The sequence below is a fragment of the Crinia signifera genome, chromosome 2, assembly GCF_055691185.1.
Source record: "Crinia signifera chromosome 2, ASM5569118v1, whole genome shotgun sequence".
NCBI lineage: Eukaryota > Metazoa > Chordata > Amphibia > Anura > Myobatrachidae > Crinia > Crinia signifera.
In genome coordinates, this window is record NC_139218.1 from 330,444,428 (window position 1) to 330,465,956 (window position 21,529).

The 21,529-nt window shown below is 43.5% G+C and overlaps 1 protein-coding gene across 2 annotated transcripts in view; it reads right to left on the bottom strand.

Moving 5' to 3' along the window:
• AGAP2 (ArfGAP with GTPase domain, ankyrin repeat and PH domain 2) overlaps nt 1-21,529 on the bottom strand; it is a 217,482-nt gene that overhangs the window by 88,692 nt on the left and 107,261 nt on the right. The window lies entirely within an intron of this gene.

Sequence of the window (21,529 nt, forward strand, 5' to 3'; positions counted from 1 at the left end):
TGCCAAACTGAAGGTCATTTCTCCAGTTTGTCGACATTCATCAACTTGTTTCACCTGAGTCGGCTTCCTCAGGATGCTGACTAAGGCAAAACTAGTTGATGAATGTGCCAACGCCGATTTGCGCATATACGGCGTCGACCCCCTGCACTATTATGAGAAAGGTAATTACCTGCTCAATATACTCCAATGATTTCCACTTATTGGAATATTTTTGGTACTTCTGTAATAGCACGGCGCCCGGCTACACTACGTTTTCAGCGTAGGCTAAGCTACGCTGCTATCGTAGCCCAACGGCTGCCTAGCATAGTTAGCGTACTTAGCATAGTGACTCCGCTCTGTCCCCGGCGTCTATGGCTCTGTCCCCGGCGTCCATGGCTCTGTCCCCGGCATCCATTGCAAGCCTAGTGAGCGACTCTCACACAGCAGCGGTAACCACCAGATCCCCTGCCCTGGCGGACGCCGGCGGAGAGGGGATCATGCGGGCGCCAGCTGAGAGGCACTCCAGCTGTCTGAGACGCAGGTGCTGCATCTCAGTAATTATTGCAGCAGGGTATGGCCTCTTTTTTAAACCCCCACTATCCACGCCAGCCCGTAGTGTGGCGAGGGGAAGTGTTACGCGTCCCCCCGACCTGTTCATACCCCCATTATCCACGTTGGCGTGGAGTTGATTTTATAAAGTGTGGCGAGTGCAGCGAGCCCCGCGAGGGGACGCGGAATACATGTAAAGTAATCCGCATCCCCTCGCCACGCTTTGGGCTTGGTGGCTCGCTGTGCTGGCCACATTTTATAAAATCTACGCCACACTTTATAAAATCAACTCCACGCATACATGGATAGTGGGGGTATGAACATGTCGGGGGGACGTGTAACACGTCCGCTCGCCACACTTCGGGCTTGCGTGGATAGTGGGGGTGTTTCAGGAACACATATCTGACAGGGACGCTGACTACGCTGGCCACGGGAACACTACGCTACTTCTGACAGGGACGCTGACTACGCTTACTACGCTAAGCGGCCGCGGGAACAATACGCTACTTCTGACTGACTACGCTAACTATGCTGGCCACGCAAACACTACACTGATTCTGACAGGGACGCTGACTACGCTTACTACGCTAAGCGGCCGCGGGATCACTACAGTACTTCTGACAGGGACGCTGACTACGCTTACTACGCTAAGCGGCCGCGGGAACAATACGCTACTTCTGACTGACTACGCTAACTATGCTGGCCACGCAAACACTACACTGATTCTGACAGGGACGCTGACTACGCTAAGCGGCCGCGGGATCACTACGGTACTTCTGACAGGGACGCTGACTACGCTTACTACGCTAAGCGGCCGCGGGAACAATACGCTACTTCTGACTGACTACGCTAACTATGCTGGCCACGCAAACACTACACTGATTCTGACAGTGACGCTACGCTAACTACGTAACAGCCAGCGCCGTGCTATTACACAAGTGCCATATTTTCAGGTCTACTCTTTTCAGCTATTTGTTTGTATATTTGTCTTGTGTCACCCCATTGCCCTATTGTGTATGTATACCGGTAGTAGGCACTTGTAGACTTACCCAATACCTTATTGAAGTCTCTAGTTTTTAATTTATACTGATCGAGATATACTTGTGATATAATTTGACTGTAAGAAAAATGTATTATTGGGACACCATTGAGTCACGATAATTATTTATATATAGTGGGGATAAGTGCAGGGTGACCATCCCTCTCTTTTTGTGCTGTCATGAATGCTGATAGAGATCTGATTTTCATTCCTCCATCACCTACCCTCTTTGCAACCTGCTTCACCGGCTCCTAATCTACCCTGATCCTAATTTCAAAAACACAAATCACTTTGCCCTTCTTAAATCCAATCTAATTTCTGTCCATGCTCCCTTTAGCACCCGTGCCACCTTTTGCTCTTTCACTGCCCGACACCTTGACTTCATCACTGCTCCACCTCCACCTCCAGCATGCAGTATTATACACATGCAGAAATAGGGCTTCTGTGATCACTAAAGGTAAATGATCTGATTAGTGATTACTTTACTTTCAGTTACCAGAGATCACCATGCTGCTGTGCATGTGCAGTCTGCTGACCACGTATGTGCCAGTGAAGATTGGGGTGTGGATCGTATTGTCGACTGCACTTAGGTCGACAGTCATTAGGTCGACACTGTTGGGTCGACAGGTTGGAAGGTCTACATGGGGGAAGATCGTCAGGTGTCTAGGTCAACAGGGGGCAAGGAAGACATGGGTTTAGGTCCACACAGCGTTAGGTTGACATGGGTTAAGTCAGCAGGTCGGAAGGTCGACATAGTTATTTTTACTATTTTTTTTACCCGAATGTCGACACAGTCGCAACGCTCGCAATGCTTCGGGCACACTATTTTATTCTCCCACCACGCCCTAGTGGATGGTAGGGCATGAAATACCGCCTGTCGGCACATGTCGGCTCAAAAAACAGTCAAATAAACCATGTCAACCTTCCGACCTGTCAACCTAACACATGTCGACCTAACGCTGTGTCGACTTAAACACATGTCGACCTTGTCCCCTGTCGACCTTCACACCTGTCGACCTAGACACCTGTCGACCTTCTCACCTGTCGACCCAATGGTGTCGACCTAATGACTGTCGACCGTATCCCTGAAGATTGTTGGGGGAAGGATCCTCCCAGTACTTTTTGCTGACAGTATAGACTACAGTGGCTGATTAAATCATGAGAAGGCATTAGTAACTCTTATTTGGTGCTGGAAAAATTGAATCACAGCTTGTAGTCTGGCAGCCAATCAGTAGTGGCTACAATGAGCAGCTTTATCGATCCACTCACTTGCCCTCAATGTTATTAGCCAATGCAAGCACCTGAAGTCAGTACAATGGTAGATGGTCAGTACAGTGTCGTATATATAATGGGTGCAGTGTGCGCAATGCAGATGGGCCACTTAGTCCCAGGGGGGCCCACACTGCTCACACTGCACTCATTTTCGTAATACCCTCTGGAGTCCAGTGGCAAGAGCGCTGCAGAAATCGCCGTGCCATGTTCACAGGGATCTGCGCATGCGCAGTGGAGTCTGACTGCTCAGACTTCTCAATGCAGTGAAGGTTCGTGCACTTAGACTCTACTGCTAGAGGCATAGAGGAGGAGGCCCAGCCGAGGAGGCTGCAGAAGAGCCTCCTCCTGGTAAAGTAATCAGTGGAATCATGCCGTTACAAAGAGGTAAAAGAGGTTTTCGGTGCTTGGCAAATGTGTAGCAGTTCGGACCCCTTCAGAGTGAAACTCTGTGCAAACCAAGTTCGGCAGTATGGTTAATGCATGTGGACCTTTCTCTTGTTGATCCTATGACCAATACCCGGAATAAGTAATCACACAGATGCCAGAGTGCACAGACCATCACCAATGTTTTTTGTGCCAAATTCGCAGCCACGGCATAGAATCGCCATACTGCAATATCGCCGCTTAAGCTCATGGTTATTGGCACAGGACAGACGAGCGTAGCTACATCTGTATGTGAAAAATATCGGTGGAAGCGGTTGGGGTCAAAGGTGTGTAAGCGAGAGAGGGGACATTACTTACTTTAAAACGTAGGATTTTATAGTATCCTCATTCACCATGCTATACTTTGCTAAGTACTGTACTGTGGCCATGCATTGCCCTGCTAAAGGTTATTTTCACAACTGTCGCTGATATGGTATGGATGCTGACCATATAGTTAGGACTGGTATACTGTAGAGTCAAAACAGAGGTGCAGAATCTAATGCAGGCCTGGTCAACCTGTGGCACTCCAGCTGTGAAACTGCACATCCCAGCATGCATTGCCACAGCTTTATCATTCTCTAATAGCAAAACTGTGGCAAGGCATACTGGGACTTTCCCAACAGCAGGAGTGCCACAGGTTGGACAGGCCTGACCTAATGCATCAGTGACCTTCGCCCTCAAAAGGAGGTTGGGCTTCACAGTGAACGATATGTAGGTTGGAGACCTTTGATTGTGTTCCAATGTGTGGGTTGGTGGGTACGAGGGCAGACAGTAAGACATGTAAATATGTACTGTACTCTGGAGTATAGTTAATAAAAAGACTGACAATATGGTACTGGGGATCGGCAGAATCAGATCAGAGTCAGAACAAAGATATCACTAGAGCAGTTCCAAGGGAGAAGACAAGGAGAATAATCAGGCAGTCTAGATCGGGACACTGGAAAATATTCAGGGAGTTCAGCAGGAACAGATGCTTAAGATCAAGTAATGAGAATATCATTCTGGCAGCTGCAGGAGGCACCAGCACCTTTGGACCTGATAAGCAGGTACCAGGCTCCAGCATTCTGTGTCAGTAACATGTAGGACATGCCCATACTACATACATGCTGGCCCACATCATTTCATTTCAGACACGACCACCTGGCCCACCTCTGAGTGGCAGGCAGTTTTGGAACTACTGGCATAACCTATATTAGCAAAATATAATAACACTGTGTTGGTTTGTTTACTTCATCTCTGACATGTTTTTCTTTTGGATTTCGTAGTCACCGTGGGGGAGATTTAATTTCATCGAGTTACGTACAAACTCTGCTGTTTCTGTCAGATCAGAGCATTTTTTGAAGAATGAGCTCCAGTGAAACACAGCAATGTCAAAACACTGTTCAAAGCTGGAGTAGCAAGCAGGCATAAAAAACTAGAGTTACAGTATTCCCCCGAAAAATACAGAGCAAGCCAGACATATCTGCAGTCAGAGCCTGCAGAAGAACCTAAGGGGGTAATTCAGTACTGCTCGCTAAGCAGCCGGTCATTCACTGCTTAGCTAGCGGCATAAAGCCCCCCATCTGGCTGAAGTACTGGATTGTTGACATATGTAAATATTTAATCAGTGATGACATGCTGAATGTCAACATTCAACGTCTGGATAATGACCATGCCTACAGCAGCTGCCCAGGTAAGAAGCCTCCTCCAAGTGAGCTGGTACTGTAGGTGCCATGGAGAAAATACAAATACTAATTGAACCCTGTCTGTGCTAACCTATTATTGCACAGGTAGATCCATATTTAACACACCATGACTGTGTATGTGCAGCCAGATTTGTCATATATTTTGTTTAGAGGATGAACTGCAAGTTATAGAAGTATTATACTTATAAGGAAGTATTTATTGGACATACTGGAAAACAACCAATCCAGCACAGGCTTTCTTTATAGATGGGGTTGGTAGTGTATGAATGGCAACACCGCAAATAGGGAGGGCCCTAACTCAGCATGAGACTCGGGTTCTGGATTTAAAAGGCTGCAGAGACATATACCCTTAGCCAGCTAGCTACTCCTCCCCCTTCGCACTCCTGCCATTTCCATCGGAAAAATCCAGGGTCAGACCCTTTATCACCATGGATGCTACAAAGAGCCTTAGCCATTCATTAGCCATCGCCAGATTGCACTACTGTAATATTATCCTTTATAGAATCCCTGACAACCACCAACCTCAACTCCAATCTGTCCTCACTGCTGCTGTCTGACACATCTTCCTCTCCAAACGTATTATGCTTGCCTCCCCTCTCCTACAGGCTCACACTAAATATAAATGCTAGACATTTTAATATCTTTGCTATATTGCATTGGAGGTTATTAGCATAATGATGGACAAGCCCAACGCAGTGGACAAGTCCATAATAATGGGCATCATTATGCTAATAACCTCCAATGCAATATAGCAAATATATTAAAAGGTCTAGCATTTATATTTAGTGTGCACCTGCAAACTCCTCCTCCTGCTTGCTGCACTACAGGTCTCAGCAGGTAGCACCTCATATGTCCAGGGTGTGCAGTTTAGGGCCCCTCCCCCTATGTACTATATATTGTGTATTCATACACACTGGAAGGAACTAGAGACGCCTTCCTCCTTAACTAGCACCCCACCCACCTGTCCCAGATTGTTTTTAATCAGGTTGGAGTCCCAACATTCAAGACTGCACACCTCAGCTTGGCACCATGAGGGTAAGTCCTACTATACATATATGCTGAGTGTTAGTCTGTGGGACTGTGTTTGGGGCGCAGGGCTCTTTGGGCTGCTGTTGCTGGGCTGCTCCATGGCATCATATCGTACACTTTCCATCACCCCTTTAGTTTGTTTAATATATATGTAGCACCCTTCACATTTATTATTACCTCTTACTTAGGTAAGTCTTATCACATATAATTTCCCCTATCCCTTTTACTTTCACTTCAATTTCACACTAATGTGATGCCATGGGGTGGCTCTGCTGGGCTGGCCTGGGGGGTCCTGTGCCCTGGACCTGTCTCAGAGTAGTGTTAGGGACTTGTCCTATTGAGGTAACCTGGACGCGGTGGACAAGCCCATAATAATGGCCATCATTATGCTAATAACCTCCAATGCAATATAGCAAAGATATTAAAAGGTCTAGCATTTATATTTAGTGTGCACCTGCAAACTCCTGCTTGCGGAAACTATACTTACCAATAACTACTTCTTGTTTGAACACAGATTCTACCTTCAGAAACAGGGCACAGCGATGGGGTCAAACATGGCCCCATCGTATGCCAACATATTCATGGCAGACTATGAACAAAAACACATTACTGGCAATGATACATACAGTGACGGCATCAGGATGTACGTACAATACATTTACGATCTTTTCTTCCTATGGACTGCCGGTGAAGAGAAGCTTTTATCCTTTATTGATTACCTGAACTCAATACCAGGTACCATCCGTTTTACTGCTACCTTTAGCAGAAATGTGATTAATTTTCTGGACACTACCCTGACCTTGATTGATTCAAAAACTCACACCAGCATATACACCAAGGAGTCAGATAAGAACACACTCCTGCATGCAACCAGCTACCACCCTGAACCCCTTAAAAAAGGTCTCCCATACACCCAACTATTGAGGGTGGCACGGACTACCTCTAACACAGCTGCACTACCATCAGCGTTTTTGAACATGAAATTGAGATTCCTGGAGCGAGGATATGATGGGAGAGAAATCGACGCAGCTATCACCAAAGTCCTATCCTGAGATCGAAGCAATCTTCTACAACCACGGGACAACCAAGGCGACAAAAGATTAAACCTTTGCAGCACCTATACGGTGGCATCTAACCAAATCCGCAAGAGTGTGAAAGAACACTGGCACTTACTGACTTCTGACCCCGTCCTTGGCTCGGAAATCTCCCAAATGCCCCGGTTCGCTTACAGACGGGGGCCTAATCTAAAGGACTTATTGGTGGTCACAGACTCCACGGTAATCAAACCTACCAAAAGTAGCTGGTTATACCGCAAGAAGGGTACTTACAAGTGTGCCGGGTGTTCGAACTGTCCTTTTATGCTTACAGGCACTGAATTCACCAACCCAAGAGATGGGATCAAGTATTTCAGCAGATTCCACTTAGACTGCAATAGTAAATTCGTGGTATATGTCCTCCAATGCCCATGTAAATTACTCTACGTGGGCAAGACTATGAGAATGATGAAACAAAGGCTCAGTCAACATCGGTCTTCTATCAAGAAGAGTTATACCAGCCTGAGCTCCCAGAATGAACTTAAAAACTTACCTATGGCAAAACACTTTTTGGAAATATCCCATAGTGTAAACAAACTACAGTGCACACTACTTGATCATATCCCACCACTCAAGCGAGGCGGGGATAGAGACAAATTGCTTATGCAGAGGGAACTACAATGGATCTACCGTCTTGACACCCTCTCCCCTAAAGGCCTTAATGAGGACTTCAAAATGGGATGTTTTCTCTAAATGAACAGTAACTTTTCCATGTACTTTTGTCTCTTTATTTCTTTTAACTATTTTCCATTCACCTACTAATAACTTTCTGTCCAGCCATGTTGCACCGCCGTGTGCACTGGTCGGATGTCAGAGATGTCGACATTGGATGTTGACATACTGCACACCGCCGTGTGTGTATTTGGGCTACTGCTGTTGGGCCAGATATTTGTCATACATGAATGTGATTATGCCTTTTGGAACCCATGCTCAGCAGACTTGATGCACCCCCGTGTGCTAGGCCTGCTTGATGGGCACTGGTAACCACAGGAGACTGAGTGCTGACTGCCACGGGTCAAACACACCAATATGTTATGTATATCCTGATCTTTATTTATATGGTTGACAGCAGTCTCGACATGCACGCCCATTCAGCCCACCCATCGGCATCCCATCTCTGCCATCTATGGACAGTCCAACACACGCTACCACGCACAGTGGCTACGGCATCTGCCACAACCTAACACCTTCAATCTCTTCAGCAACACACGTAAGCACAGCCGTGCTACTGCAATACTCTGCAGCAGTTGCCTAACACACCGCACAGAGGTCCACGGCCGCCGTATCAGACAGTACTACACTGTGCTGATGACGCGGCTGGACCAACCCCGGGATTCCCCGTGACGCGCTTCCATACACGCCCCCTGTCAAGGGGCCGGAAAGAGGCTGCTGTCAGTTGGTTTTTTGAAAGTCTTGGCGCAATTATTGCCTATAAAAGTGCCTGTAACAAATTGTGTGGTGACCCCTGACGAAAACTGGCTGAGCCCAGTTGAAACGGCCGTCGGGCCAAGCAGCTGTTATATTGTACTGCACACCTTCACCTTCTTTGGAGTGCTGGTCTGGATCCTTCACAGAGAGTGTGGGGGGTAAGTGCCTTATATATATATATATATATATATATATATATATACACAATCTGCAACTGTCTGGCACTCCAGGAACCAGGTATACTTGGACGGGTGCCCCCATAAACCGGCCTGGCACACAGCCACAGGTCAGCTCCAAATAGCACACTATAGCAAAGTGGCACTCACGTCACTGGAACAATGAGGACACGTAGTCATACGTCTTTATCAACGTTTCGGTATTTTATTGATACCGTCTTAAGGATATGATATATATATATATGTAAGGGCAGAGTCCGCACTCAATCGCTTAAATCTTCAAGGGGGGGTGCTCCAACAGATGATTGAACATCATAAGGTATATAGAATGAAGAAATGGGCACTCACCAAGGACTTAATCAGCAACATCAGTTTATTGTAGGTACATCCGACGTAACGTTTCGATCTAGTATAGACCGTCATCAGGAATAAGTACAACAGGTAAGGTCAAGCTCATATTCAGCACAGGCAACCTGGTATCCATCCTCCAGAGAGGATACAATTGTATAGCCTCACCGGGCCAGTTTATATACCTAAGTCCCGGAAGTGATGTCATCACTTCCTGGTTGTAAACCACTGCGAGTCAAAACAACGTAAATACTGTATATGTGTCACTCAAAACGATCCCAAAGGGTATATGGGCATCGGGGTAAATATAGAGCAAAAACAGCGGGTGCAAAAGGTCCAAATTCATAACGTTACTGCTTAATACGTCCGACCGGAAGTCACTAGTGCGTTCCACCGCGCCGGCGGACGTGACGTTTTGCGTTCCACCCGCCGCGCGAAATAAGGAAAGGAAGGCTGGGAACCACCGCTTCACCGGAAGTGTCCCCTGCGTTCCATCCATGTCAGCAGCGGAAGGTGTTGCGTGTCAGCTGTAGCTAGGCATCAGGCTAACGCATCTTATACTACATCCGGCTAGTGTGCAGAAAAGCATTAGCGCGTTGTCATAGTAACCCTTTTGCCACTCTACCGCTGTGTCCATCAGGTGACCGCAAAGCAGTCACAAAAACGGAATATATTTATTAAATTAGGCGCTAAGTGTACAGGACATATAAAGCAGCCCAGGTGAGGATCACTAGTACTGGCAAATAATAAACATAAAAAATAAAGTATATACATATTTACAAATGGCCATATAAAGCCAAATTTTTTATAATTTTATAGTTTTAGGTATTTTTATAGTTTTATATATTTATTATCTGACAAGAAGAATAAGTGGACTGATAAGTTGAAAGAACAGATAGGAACATTTGAGAGAGAATTGGTAGCGTTCAAGAGACGCAAGTTGGCCCCAGTAAATAACGACTATAGCACACATCAAGTCTATAGGTGGCTTAAGGGTGAGTCTGGCCCCAACAGGAACCGCTTTAGGCAAAACCGATTTAAACAACAATATTCCTCCACGTCAGCATCTAACTCTGAGTCAGAGAGAGGGGAGGGTAACCAGAGATTCCCCAAACCCCCTACTGGGTCTTTTTCTCGGGACACCCGATCAAAAAACGGAGCGACGTCGGGGGAAGACCCCGATACCCCTCAAGAAGGGGCGGGTACAACCAGAAGAAGAAGGGGCAGGAATCGCAAATAGTGGATTCTGTAATTAATCTTTCCAGCCACCATTTGACAGCTAGTGAAACCAAAGTTCTGTCATTTGGTTTCTCATTTGTTCCTACCTGTGACCATCAACCTTTTCAGTCCAACATTGATCATTATAAGTTTGGGCGCAAGCTCAGACTTAGAGAATTTTTTAATAATAAGGAGACCAGCATTGAGATGCCCTTGTTCAAACAGCCTAGCATGTTTGACCCCCCTAATGCCAACCCGAGCCTCAAAACATTCATGAGACTCACTGATTGCTCAAAGGATTTATTATTTGCCAGTACTAGTGATCCTCACCTGGGCTGCTTTATATGTCCTGTACACTTAGCGCCTAATTTAATAAATATATTCCGTTTTTGTGACTGCTTTGCGGTCACCTGATGGACACAGCGGTAGAGTGGCAAAAGGGTTACTATGACAACGCGCTAATGCTTTTCTGCACACTAGCCGGATGTAGTATAAGATGCGTTAGCCTGATGCCTAGCTACAGCTGACACGCAACACCTTCCGCTGCTGACATGGATGGAACGCAGGGGACACTTCCGGTGAAGCGGTGGTTCCCAGCCTTCCTTTCCTTATTTCGCGCGGCTGGTGGAACGCAAAACGTCACGTCCGCCGGCGCGGTGGAACGCACTAGTGACTTCCGGTCGGACGTATTAAGCAGTAACGTTATGAATTTGGACCTTTTGCACCCGCTGTTTTTGCTCTATATTTACCCCGATGCCCATATACCCTTTGGGATCGTTTTGAGTGACACATATACAGTATTTACGTTGTTTTGACTCGCAGTGGTGTACAACCAGGAAGTGATGACATCACTTCCGGGACTTAGGTATATAAACTGGCCCGGTGAGGCTATACAATTGTATCCTCTCTGGAGGATGGATACCAGGTTGCCTGTGCTGAATATGAGCTTGACCTTACCTGTTGTACTTATTCCTGATGACGGTCTATACTAGATCGAAACGTTACGTTACGTCGGATGTACCTACAATAAACTGATGTTGCTGATTAAGTCCTTGGTGAGTGCCCATTTCTTCATTCTATATATATATATATATATATATATATATATATATATATATATATATATATATATATATATATATATATATATATATTATTGCTATATTTAGTCATTATAAATCAAATACCTACTGTAAATTGCAGTGAGGTCAACCAAAAGACCCCAAAGGATAGATGTCGAACTCAGCTGCTAATGCAGAGACCTATTGCTTTTCTGCAGAATGACTTGTCTAAATGGATAATTATTAATTACCTTGAAATCTTTCAATTAACATTTTTTCACAACTGTAATTAGAAATTCAATTAAACACCACAGAGAAGACTGTTTTTATCTCTATTGGGGTTTGATCAAGGTCTTGTGCTTCATTGTTATATGAATCATTTTATTTCTTAGTTTGCTCTTATTTCAATCAGAATTATATTACATAACCCAATTACAACAAGGGCATATGGGGAACAGGTAGCTGCTAAAGTGAAACTTTGTCAAATCAGTACTGCAGTATATACAGTACACTGATAAAATCATTACGACCACCAAAAGAACATACAGGTGAAGGTACTGTATGCGGAAACTAACCAAGTGTAACCCTCGTGAAATAATGAGTAAATAATGTGATCTGATGGACTTAGTGGAATGATTGTTGACGCTCACAGCAGCAGTATGTGAATTACTGTGCTGGTGTACAGAACAAGTATACACAGAATGGACCAACACACAACAAACGGTCTGGGCACAAGGATTCTGGTTGTAAATGGCTATTGGATGCTTCAGTGGATTGGAGAATAGGGAGGCTTGCTCGTCTCACTGACAGACAACACTGAATTGGGGCCTGGTACTGGTTCATTTGCAAAAGCATACTCCTTCTTTAATGAGCAAAACCATGTGCACTGCAGGTGGGGCAGATGTAACGTGCAGTGAGAGTTAGATTTGGGTCGGGTTTGTACTTCAAACTGATATCTATATTTCAGTGTAAAAATAAAGCAGTTAGTATTTACCCTGCACCGAAACAAAATAACTCATCCAAATCGAACTCTCTCTATACATGTTACATCTGCCCCCATGCAGTGCACATGGTTTTGTCCATTAAAGAAGGAGTTTGTTTTTGCGAGTGAACCAGAATCAGGCCCTAAATTGTGAATAATGGGAATCATTGAACAAATTGTATTTAGGTTAATATTCCCCACAAAACACATGAACAGTTAGTAGAATCAGTGCTCCAAAGATGGCCCGACAAAGTACTGACCTGGTGGACATAATACCTTTAGTATGGTTTTCTGCAAATAATGATCGATCACGAAAGAACACACAAAGGAAAGATGAAATAGGCTTAGAAAGGATCATCTGTCCATAAGGAGATGACCTGCTGGACTGTAATGGAATTGTGGACAGGAAGCATTGATGGTCATTAGGGAGTTATATATGTAACTAAGAGGCAGGGACCATTTGCACTGATTCAACATCAATGGCCAGTCCAAGGCGAATGACAGGAAATACAGAAGGAAGCTAGGCATAAAATAAGGAACAGCACTGGGATAGATGTATTAAGTGATAATGTAGTGATAAAGTGAAAGGAGATAACACACCAGCCAATCAGCTGTTTGAAAATTACAGTTAAGAGTTGATTGGCTGGTGCATTATCACCTTCCACTTTATCACAGTTTTATCCCTTTACCAGGCTTAATACATCTGTTCTAATGAATCGAAAAGCAAATTCTTTTAAACAATCTAGCAATAGAATGTCTCCCGCCGAGGTGCTGCCGAAGTCACAGTCAGCCTCTTGCTGGGATTTCTGTGATGTCCAGGAGCTGAGATGAGGTGACACTATTTTACCCAATCTCAGCTCCAGGGTTTAAAGTGGTCATGCAGAGGTGGGGGAACTAATTTCTCTATGCCACCTAATTACTCCCCTCCTCCCCCCCCCCCCCCATAAGGCAGAGACAGGGCCAGTGGTAGGGTTTTTGGCATCCCCCTGCAAACTAGACTGCTTTTCTGTGCAGGGCCAATGTGGAGGTTAAAATGTTCCACCTCACCATTAGAGGTGGTGGAACTCATTTCCACCCCGTTCCCCCTCACTTTAACCCCTGCTCAGCTGGGTTTGAGCCGTTTGGTGCCAGACATATAAGTTATTGTAAACTATTCACAACAGCAGCACTATATACTATTTTCCATTAGGTAACTAACTTTATTTAACTACTAATATTTGGTGAGCTCCCGTAATCTTCTGATGTCTGTCCATTGTTATGTATATGTCTTGGGGCCTCCATTAGATATATTTCCCTGCTGTTTGGAATTTGTAAGGAGATTCACATCCATTAATCCTGATTTTTAACTTTTCTTATCTGAAACTCAAATGAGCCATTATAATATGTGCTGAAGAAACAACAGAATCCACACCTCTACAAGAGCAGGGCGGTAATAGACTAATAACGATGTCAAGTGGATGCTAGCCATAATTATCCTTTAATTAGACCAGTGTGTGAAGACATTGTGGTGAACAAATGATATGTCTGACAACTTAATATTTATGGACTAAGATCGTTTCTCAACACTATTGACCAGAGTCCCTTAGGCAGTTCGTCATGAAGAACCTTACATGTGATTAGCAGTCCTATTTTGAAGGACAAATATTATAAACTTTATCCATATTTGCCCTTAGGACAGTAAAGAGAGACGTAATATTGTGTATTGTAGTTATAGGCCAGACATATTTATGTAACATGCATGTTTGTACAAGTTACAGCCTACTGACAAGCTATCTGTCAAGTCTAAACACTGTCCTTCTAATGCTCAAAAAGGCAGTATCATCCTCTCATATACCATTGATCAGTTATTCTTTAGTATAATTATTTTTTTCTATTTGAGTTTTATTCACTTTACTAGATAAAAGCCCATTAAAATGTACTTTCACTTTGAGCTGTGACAGTTTTTAGCCCAGAAATGCTCCACCCCAACCTGGTCCCTATCTGCTCCTACCTCCAATCTCTGTCTTCACAGCTCCTTCTCTCCATATCTGGCAAAAAAATGCTTTCACTTTCTGTTTTCACATCTTTTAGCACACAAAGGAGTAATTTGGTCCTTTGAGTGGCCTCTAGTGGTCATTGGTAGTACTTCACCTCATAGAGGTGAGGATTACTTAATTTTTATTTATATAGATCACAAATACAGGGTGTTGTGTAGCTAAGGGTACCTAAGGTACTAAGATAACAGAAGCTGGGTACTGCACTGTAACAATGTAATAAAATGCACCGCACCCAACACAGTCACCGGGGGGGCAGCCCACATCTTTGGGACCCCTGAAATGACAAAATGGGGATCAGCCTGCAAAGCCACACCCCTCCCAGCAAGGTCACACCATCTCCCAGCGAGGCCATGACCATTTTGTCAGTGCGTGTATTGATTTGTGCTGCTGCACCAGGTGTCACAAAGGTTATTGACATCTCTGCTTATAGTTTAGTATTTCTCTTCTACTTCTGTATAACATTTCTATAGAATTTGCGCAATTGCAAAACCATCATTAGTATTCAAACCATTTTACAATTACACTAGTAACCAGTGTCAACGCTGGAGGAGTAAAGCTGGCCATACACTACTGCGATGTATTGCAGCAGTGTATGGCCATCCGATACCCCGCAAGCCCGGGATTCCTGGGCAGCAGGATCGCATGTGATACATTGCATGCGGTCCTTTCACATGTGTTGTATCGCATGTGACCCCTGTTCCCCACCGCCGGTAGCGACCCGATGGCATGTTATACACATATGATTTGGGCCTAATTTCTCAGCCCGTTCCATAGGAAACGGGTGAAATTGGCACAAATTGCTATAGTGTATGGGGGTCTTAACACTTAAATTGATCCACCGATCACCATCTATTGGCTGCCGGTGTGCAAAACACTTAAATTCCACCTATTGAGGTAAGGGGCAGTGGTAGCCTTTTATTATATAGGATAGAATGCACAAACATTGAGCAATGATTATACATTAAATAGCTCAATTTTTTTAATTCAAGTATATTTTATTGAATTTTTAATATTATAAAACAAACACACACACACAAAAAAATCATATGCATTTCCAATAATTACATACAAATTTAATTAGAAAACTGTCAATTAGAAAACTGAAAAGTAGGTATAAATATATAGAGGGAGGTCAGGCACAAGGTTGGTCAACACAGTATCAAGCATACATTATGGTTTAGCCAGGTGAGGGTGGGTCACCACCCATTCAACTGTGAGCTATATACACATGGGCCAAAGTGAGTAGATTATTAACATACACCCTAAGATTTGCTGTTAAAGAGATCTCTAGATCCAAACCGAAAACCCATATGGGCAGGTTCAGAAGAGGGATTTGTATTCCCGTACTACAAATACTATTCTCCAATGCTTCCATAATGAAGCTACAGTACTCTAGGGCACAGCCACAGAAGATGCCAAAAACCAGCACCATAAGTGGAACATTTAGGGCAGACGTCCGACGCCGAACCTCTAATTCTGACCGGGGTCAAGTAGACCCTTTGCAAGATATACAATTGATCTGCTAGAATCTGGCATAGGCGAACCACAAATATAGTCCCAATCCTCATCCTCCACCTCACCCAGATAAACCACCCACTTAGTATGTAATGCACCCAAATTATCCAGGCTAGAAAGAGAGAGTTGCGAGGAATACAGTCCTGACCTGCCTGTTTGGAAGCTTGTGATTCTCAGAATACTGTATTCCCTCAGGAGAAAAATCGACATTTTACGGTATAATACTTGCACCTGATTACAATCTGTTCTGTAAACACCTATGATTACCTTTTTGTTTTTTTTATAAAAAAATCTTTGAGAACTAGGTAATCCATTGTTAATTCCTAGTACAGTCAGCAGTTTGTTACTGCATCAAATACAGGATTATATTACGTCTCTAAACAAAGGATATACCACCAATAGACACAACTATTGCCCCTGATGAAGTCTTAAGGACGAAACGCATTGGGTTGCAGATTGTCTTTGTTTTATTAATTATCTTAAGAAAATGCAAATGCTGAAGAAAATATATGCATTTTAATACTGATTAAATATGTATTTGTTTTTAAAATATTGCCTTATTTTCTGTAATTACCACCTCATATAGGGGATATTGTTAAAAAATAACAGTAGCGCACCTCTATTCTGGTTTCTATTTTATCCTTTAGTTGCTTCTTTAACAGCAAAGTTCTATAGGGGTGCTGCCTCACATATAACAAGGAAAGTGGGGTGCACTCACAAAAATATCCCCCTCATATACACAGGCTCATCACTTACCTTTTAATAGTGTGCCGTAACATCCAGTCAGAGAAGGCAGAGGCAGGGACAGGAGAGCACTGCAGACGTCAATGGGACAACCAGGGTGCTATGTTTCCGAGATGGGGGCCACTTGTCTCTAGAGCCAGTGGGTGTCGGAGATCCACCCCACAGTTGCGAAACGGCGAGCAGGAAGCCAGGAGCCGCAGCTGTGACAAGGCCCGTCCTCCACCCCTATTTAATAGCTCATTTACTATTTAGTCTTTTTAGATATATTAAATATTTGTCAGGTGTGTCACATACTTTACTGTCCACAACACTTGACCTCAATTTAATGAACCTTGGATATATATTTTGCTCCATAATTAGAATGAAAGTTTGGTTCATTGAGCAAAATCAATGGCTCTGAAAAATATTGACAATAACTGAAGCTTCCTCTGAATCTCTGTGTCAGTCACTTTATTTCTATGTGCCTCCAGCACATGTGCGTGACGAGTGGTTGGCCTGTCACAACAGTGTCTGTATTTTCTGCATTTAATTGTGCAAGCTTAAAATAGTCAAACTTCCTAAAGCAGACACATGCAGCAACGTGCAAATAGGGCATAGAAAGAAAAGATATGGTACACACACAATAAATGTCCATTTCTGGAAATATATTTAAATATGAGGCACGCGATAAAGGCTAATAAGCGATGAATTGTTTCTAGAGTAAAAATCATTCAACGGTAGGCCTTTTACGGTGGGTTTTGGACATATTCGCACAGCTGTGAATGGATGTGTAGCTGATCACATTCATTTGCAAGGCGGGATTTCATTCTAGCGGGGTAGTGGCTGAACCGAATGCTGGCCGCTTTGAATTCCCTGGCCCTGCCATCAGGTCTGGATCGGCCCTGTGCTTCTATGACTTGGTAGTCCTATTCATGCGGATTGGGGACATTGAATGATCTTTTGGGTCCCTCTTTTGGGATTCCTGCATTAAGAAGCCCATAGGCTTCTATAGGCAACACTTGAAATATACGGCGATGTGACTGTATTTTAGCATCTATTACACCAACCTGAGTGAGAAGCATTGTGGTAACTGACTGAGGGATGTATGGGAAGTACACTGGGACAGTATAAAATGGAGAGTGATAAACAACTAACCAATCAGCTCCTACCTGCTATGTCACAGACTGTGTTTAAAAAATGTAAGGCAATAACTGATTGATTGGTTGATTATCACTCTCCATTTTATCGCTTTTGAAGCCTAGTGCATCTGGCCCACTGTCTCCTATAAACTTTCTCTTCCCTCTGCCAAAAGCTCTATCCTTCACTTAGTGTCTGCAAGAGATAAAACATAGGGCCTTATTCTGGTCTGTGCGTACTTTCCCGAACTCTTTCGGATGGCGTTTTTTAGCCATCTGCGCATGCGTGGGCAACGCTATGCGCATGTGCCACGCAAGGTCTCTGTACCTGTACTCACTAATACCGTACAGAAATGTGCATCGCATTCACTCGGGAGATATGGGCGTATTAAGGGCGTCATTCGGAAGTACACAGGGGCGTAGTTTCAAAGTGGGCTAAACTGGGCGTAAACATGTGCATACACGAGGGAGTGCACTAATTCTGGTAGGCGTGCATTCGGACAGCACACCGAATGCACACAAACAAAAAGGCAGGAAATATGCGGTCTTCATAAGCAAGTATTGCTTTGCAGACACCACTCGGTCATGCGCTAGGCATTCGGAACGCCCAATCAGTACGGGCGCACCTCAACTAATGTCAGCTGAACACAATACAATCCACTCCTTTACTCATTACTCATTAATTACACTCTTGTGATTTCTTCAATTGGAACCATTGCAGCTTAAATGGACCATTACTAAACACACAAATATATGCTGCCTTTTTGACACACATTTACCTAAGTGCATAAGTGTGTCATGTGACCGATTTCGGAGTTCAGATAAGAGTGGTGAGTTTGGCGAAAATACACCGCATCGGTGCATACGGCCAGGTTCCCGTCCGTTCTGACGCGGTAAGACCGTGCAAACGCTGTAAGACCATGCAGAATATGTGTGTGTCCACCGCATACGCAAGGTTTGGATGTCGTCCGTAAACACGCCCTGTTCTTCTAGTGTGAGTCCGTCCGTATGCGGAGGTCCGGTGGGCGTTTCTTCGGACGATGTCCGCACAGCGTGGCGTGCGGACCGCTCCGTAAGATTTCGGAAATGTACGCACCAACCAGAATAACCTCCATAGTGATGTCCTATAGTGCATCTATTTTTGCAGTCACTGCAGGTAAGAGGTGGAGGCCACATAAAGAGACTTAAAAGGAACTGAGTCAGGAAGTTACAAGGTAAGAACCTTCACTATGCTGTATTTGAAAACACTCAAACGAGAACAGGTCTGTGGTGGTACGTACTGTACATTAGAAACGTATAAACGGACTAACGCATTTCCTTACCTATGATAGAGCGTTGGGAAACGCATTAGGTTCCCTGAAGTGACACTCGTTTGGACATTTGGTCATTATTATGGATTTTTTTCAATCACCAGCTAATTGGAACTTACAGCATACCCAGATTCTGCAGACAGGAAATACTGTATAGGACCGATTAACTGCTTTAGGACCTTCTTTGCGTATGGGACTCTACATGGCACAAGGACTGGTAGCTTATCCCCCATCTTTATTACCGGACATTATTTACAATCATTCTTAATGGTGCCTCTTTGCATACACCTATAGTTCAGAACCATTTATCTAAAAAGAGATACTGTACCATAAGTCTGAATATGCAACAGAATCCCTCATATCTGCTGCTTATATAAATTTTTTTTACATAGTACCTTTATTATTACCTGACTTGAATACATTATATTTATATTTTTTATATATTTTATGCTTGGAGTCCACAGAAATAATCATTTATGCTTTTTAAATATACCACCATAGTTCTTTTTAATTCAATTTGCACATTCCTGGTGGATATAAAAAAATACAGCTGCTGGTTTATTTGATATTTTTAGTGCCTGTAAGGTTATCTTTTTGTTTATAATAATACTGCTCATGGTTCTCAAATGACCTATGGTGGGAATGGTATTGTGCTGTACTTGGGTTTGTAATGGATGGGTGCCATGCCATTGGTGGTTTACATCAGTGGCAGTAAACCAGCACTACAGTGTCTCTGGAATCATCAGAATAATAATACAGGTTGAGTATCTCTTATCCAAATATTCGTTATAAAAATTATTTTGAAAACCATAGTCTCCAAAATGTACTTTTTTTTTTAATCTGCTAAAAACCTACTGGGACATCTGTAACTGGCACTACTGGGGAAATGATATGTAACTGGACTACTGGGGACATCTGTAACGGGCACTACTGGGGAAATGATATGTAACGGGCACTACTGGGGAAATGATATGTAACTGGCACTAAATATGTGCAAGAAAATGATTGCTTAGCATTCACATTCGTTTCTGTGATTGTACACAAACTTTGTTTCATGTTTTCAAACCTTGTTTTTAAAAAGGAAAAACTGAACACATACTGTATAAACAAAGTTGCATATTGTAAACCACTTTAATTTTCATTTGTGGGTACAAAAACTTGTTTAATAGCGTAAAGTATTAAACATCTAGCCAAGCCAGAGATGCAATTAATTTCTACCTTTATAACATTGCGACATACTGGCCCGGACAGTGATTTAGAATTGATAGGGTTTTGTTTATATTTGTTCAATTTTGATTTTCTTTTTTAATTATTATTATTTTATTTGGTGTGTTTCTTTATAATATCATGTAACAGATTTTAATATTTCAGTTTCTCCAGGTTCCTTAGATAGAATTATCAGTATTGAAGAAGTATTATCCGTTAGGTCCTGCTCCTTAAACTCTTAATTATTTCTGATGTGCAGGGGTTAACGTGTGTGTGCGTGTGCGTGTGTGTGTGTGTGTGTGTGGAGACGGACGGATGGAGTGGAACTGATTTGGTGAAGCAACAACCCTACTGACTTTTTTTTTCATATCGATAAAATTCCACAATTTATGACTAAAATTCCAGCATCTTCACTTGATAAGATTATCACAGACTTTTGCTGCATATAAGGGATGTATTTTATTGGATATTATTCACTTTGAGGCGCCATATTTATGACCAATATTTACAGTGTTTTAGAATTACTAAGGTCTAGGTTTTTACAAAGTTGAGATGTTGCCCATAGCAACCAATAAGATTTTTACCTACTATCTTCTAAAGGGTGCTAAGATAAATGATAATCTGATTGGTTGCTATGGGCAACATCTCCACTTCTAAAAACTTACACCTTAGTAAGTACAGTATAGCCTATAGATTCAGGTTTGGTGACACCTTGTGGTCATTTAGGGCCTGTTTCAGAAATGGATAGTTCACATCACTGCTGCACCAATCAATGGATCCGGCCGCCCCTGGGCACGTCCATCCCAGAAAATAGGGTGACATGTCCCCATTTTTGGTAAAGCCCATAATCCCCTCCCCTTGCCTACCCTAAGTGGCCGGAACCTGCTAATCAGGACTATGAGAGATGATGTGGAAGACTTTACATTTCCTGCACATGCACTGATCTTCAAACATCGGACTATTGCGCACACCATCGGTTACTACTCTGAATCCGGCTGCTCATTGAGCATACAACTGATACACTATTATAAGATCTACTAGAGTACAGTTATGCACATTGGACCTTCATACCCTCCAACATGACCCATTCCATTAGGTACAAAATGCTCGTTTCTTGGACTTCCCTGCCAGTGGCAGTTGCAGAGGTGGGGCTGTAGCACAGTCCAATATTCTAATAGGGGAGCCACTCCTAACATCACTGTCCTGGACTCACTGGCAGTTGATGTAACCCCCCTCTTTGAATTTTGGACTGTGCTGGCGTCCAACCTCTATAACTGCCACTGGCAAGGAAGTCAAGGAACAGAGCATTTTGTACCTAAT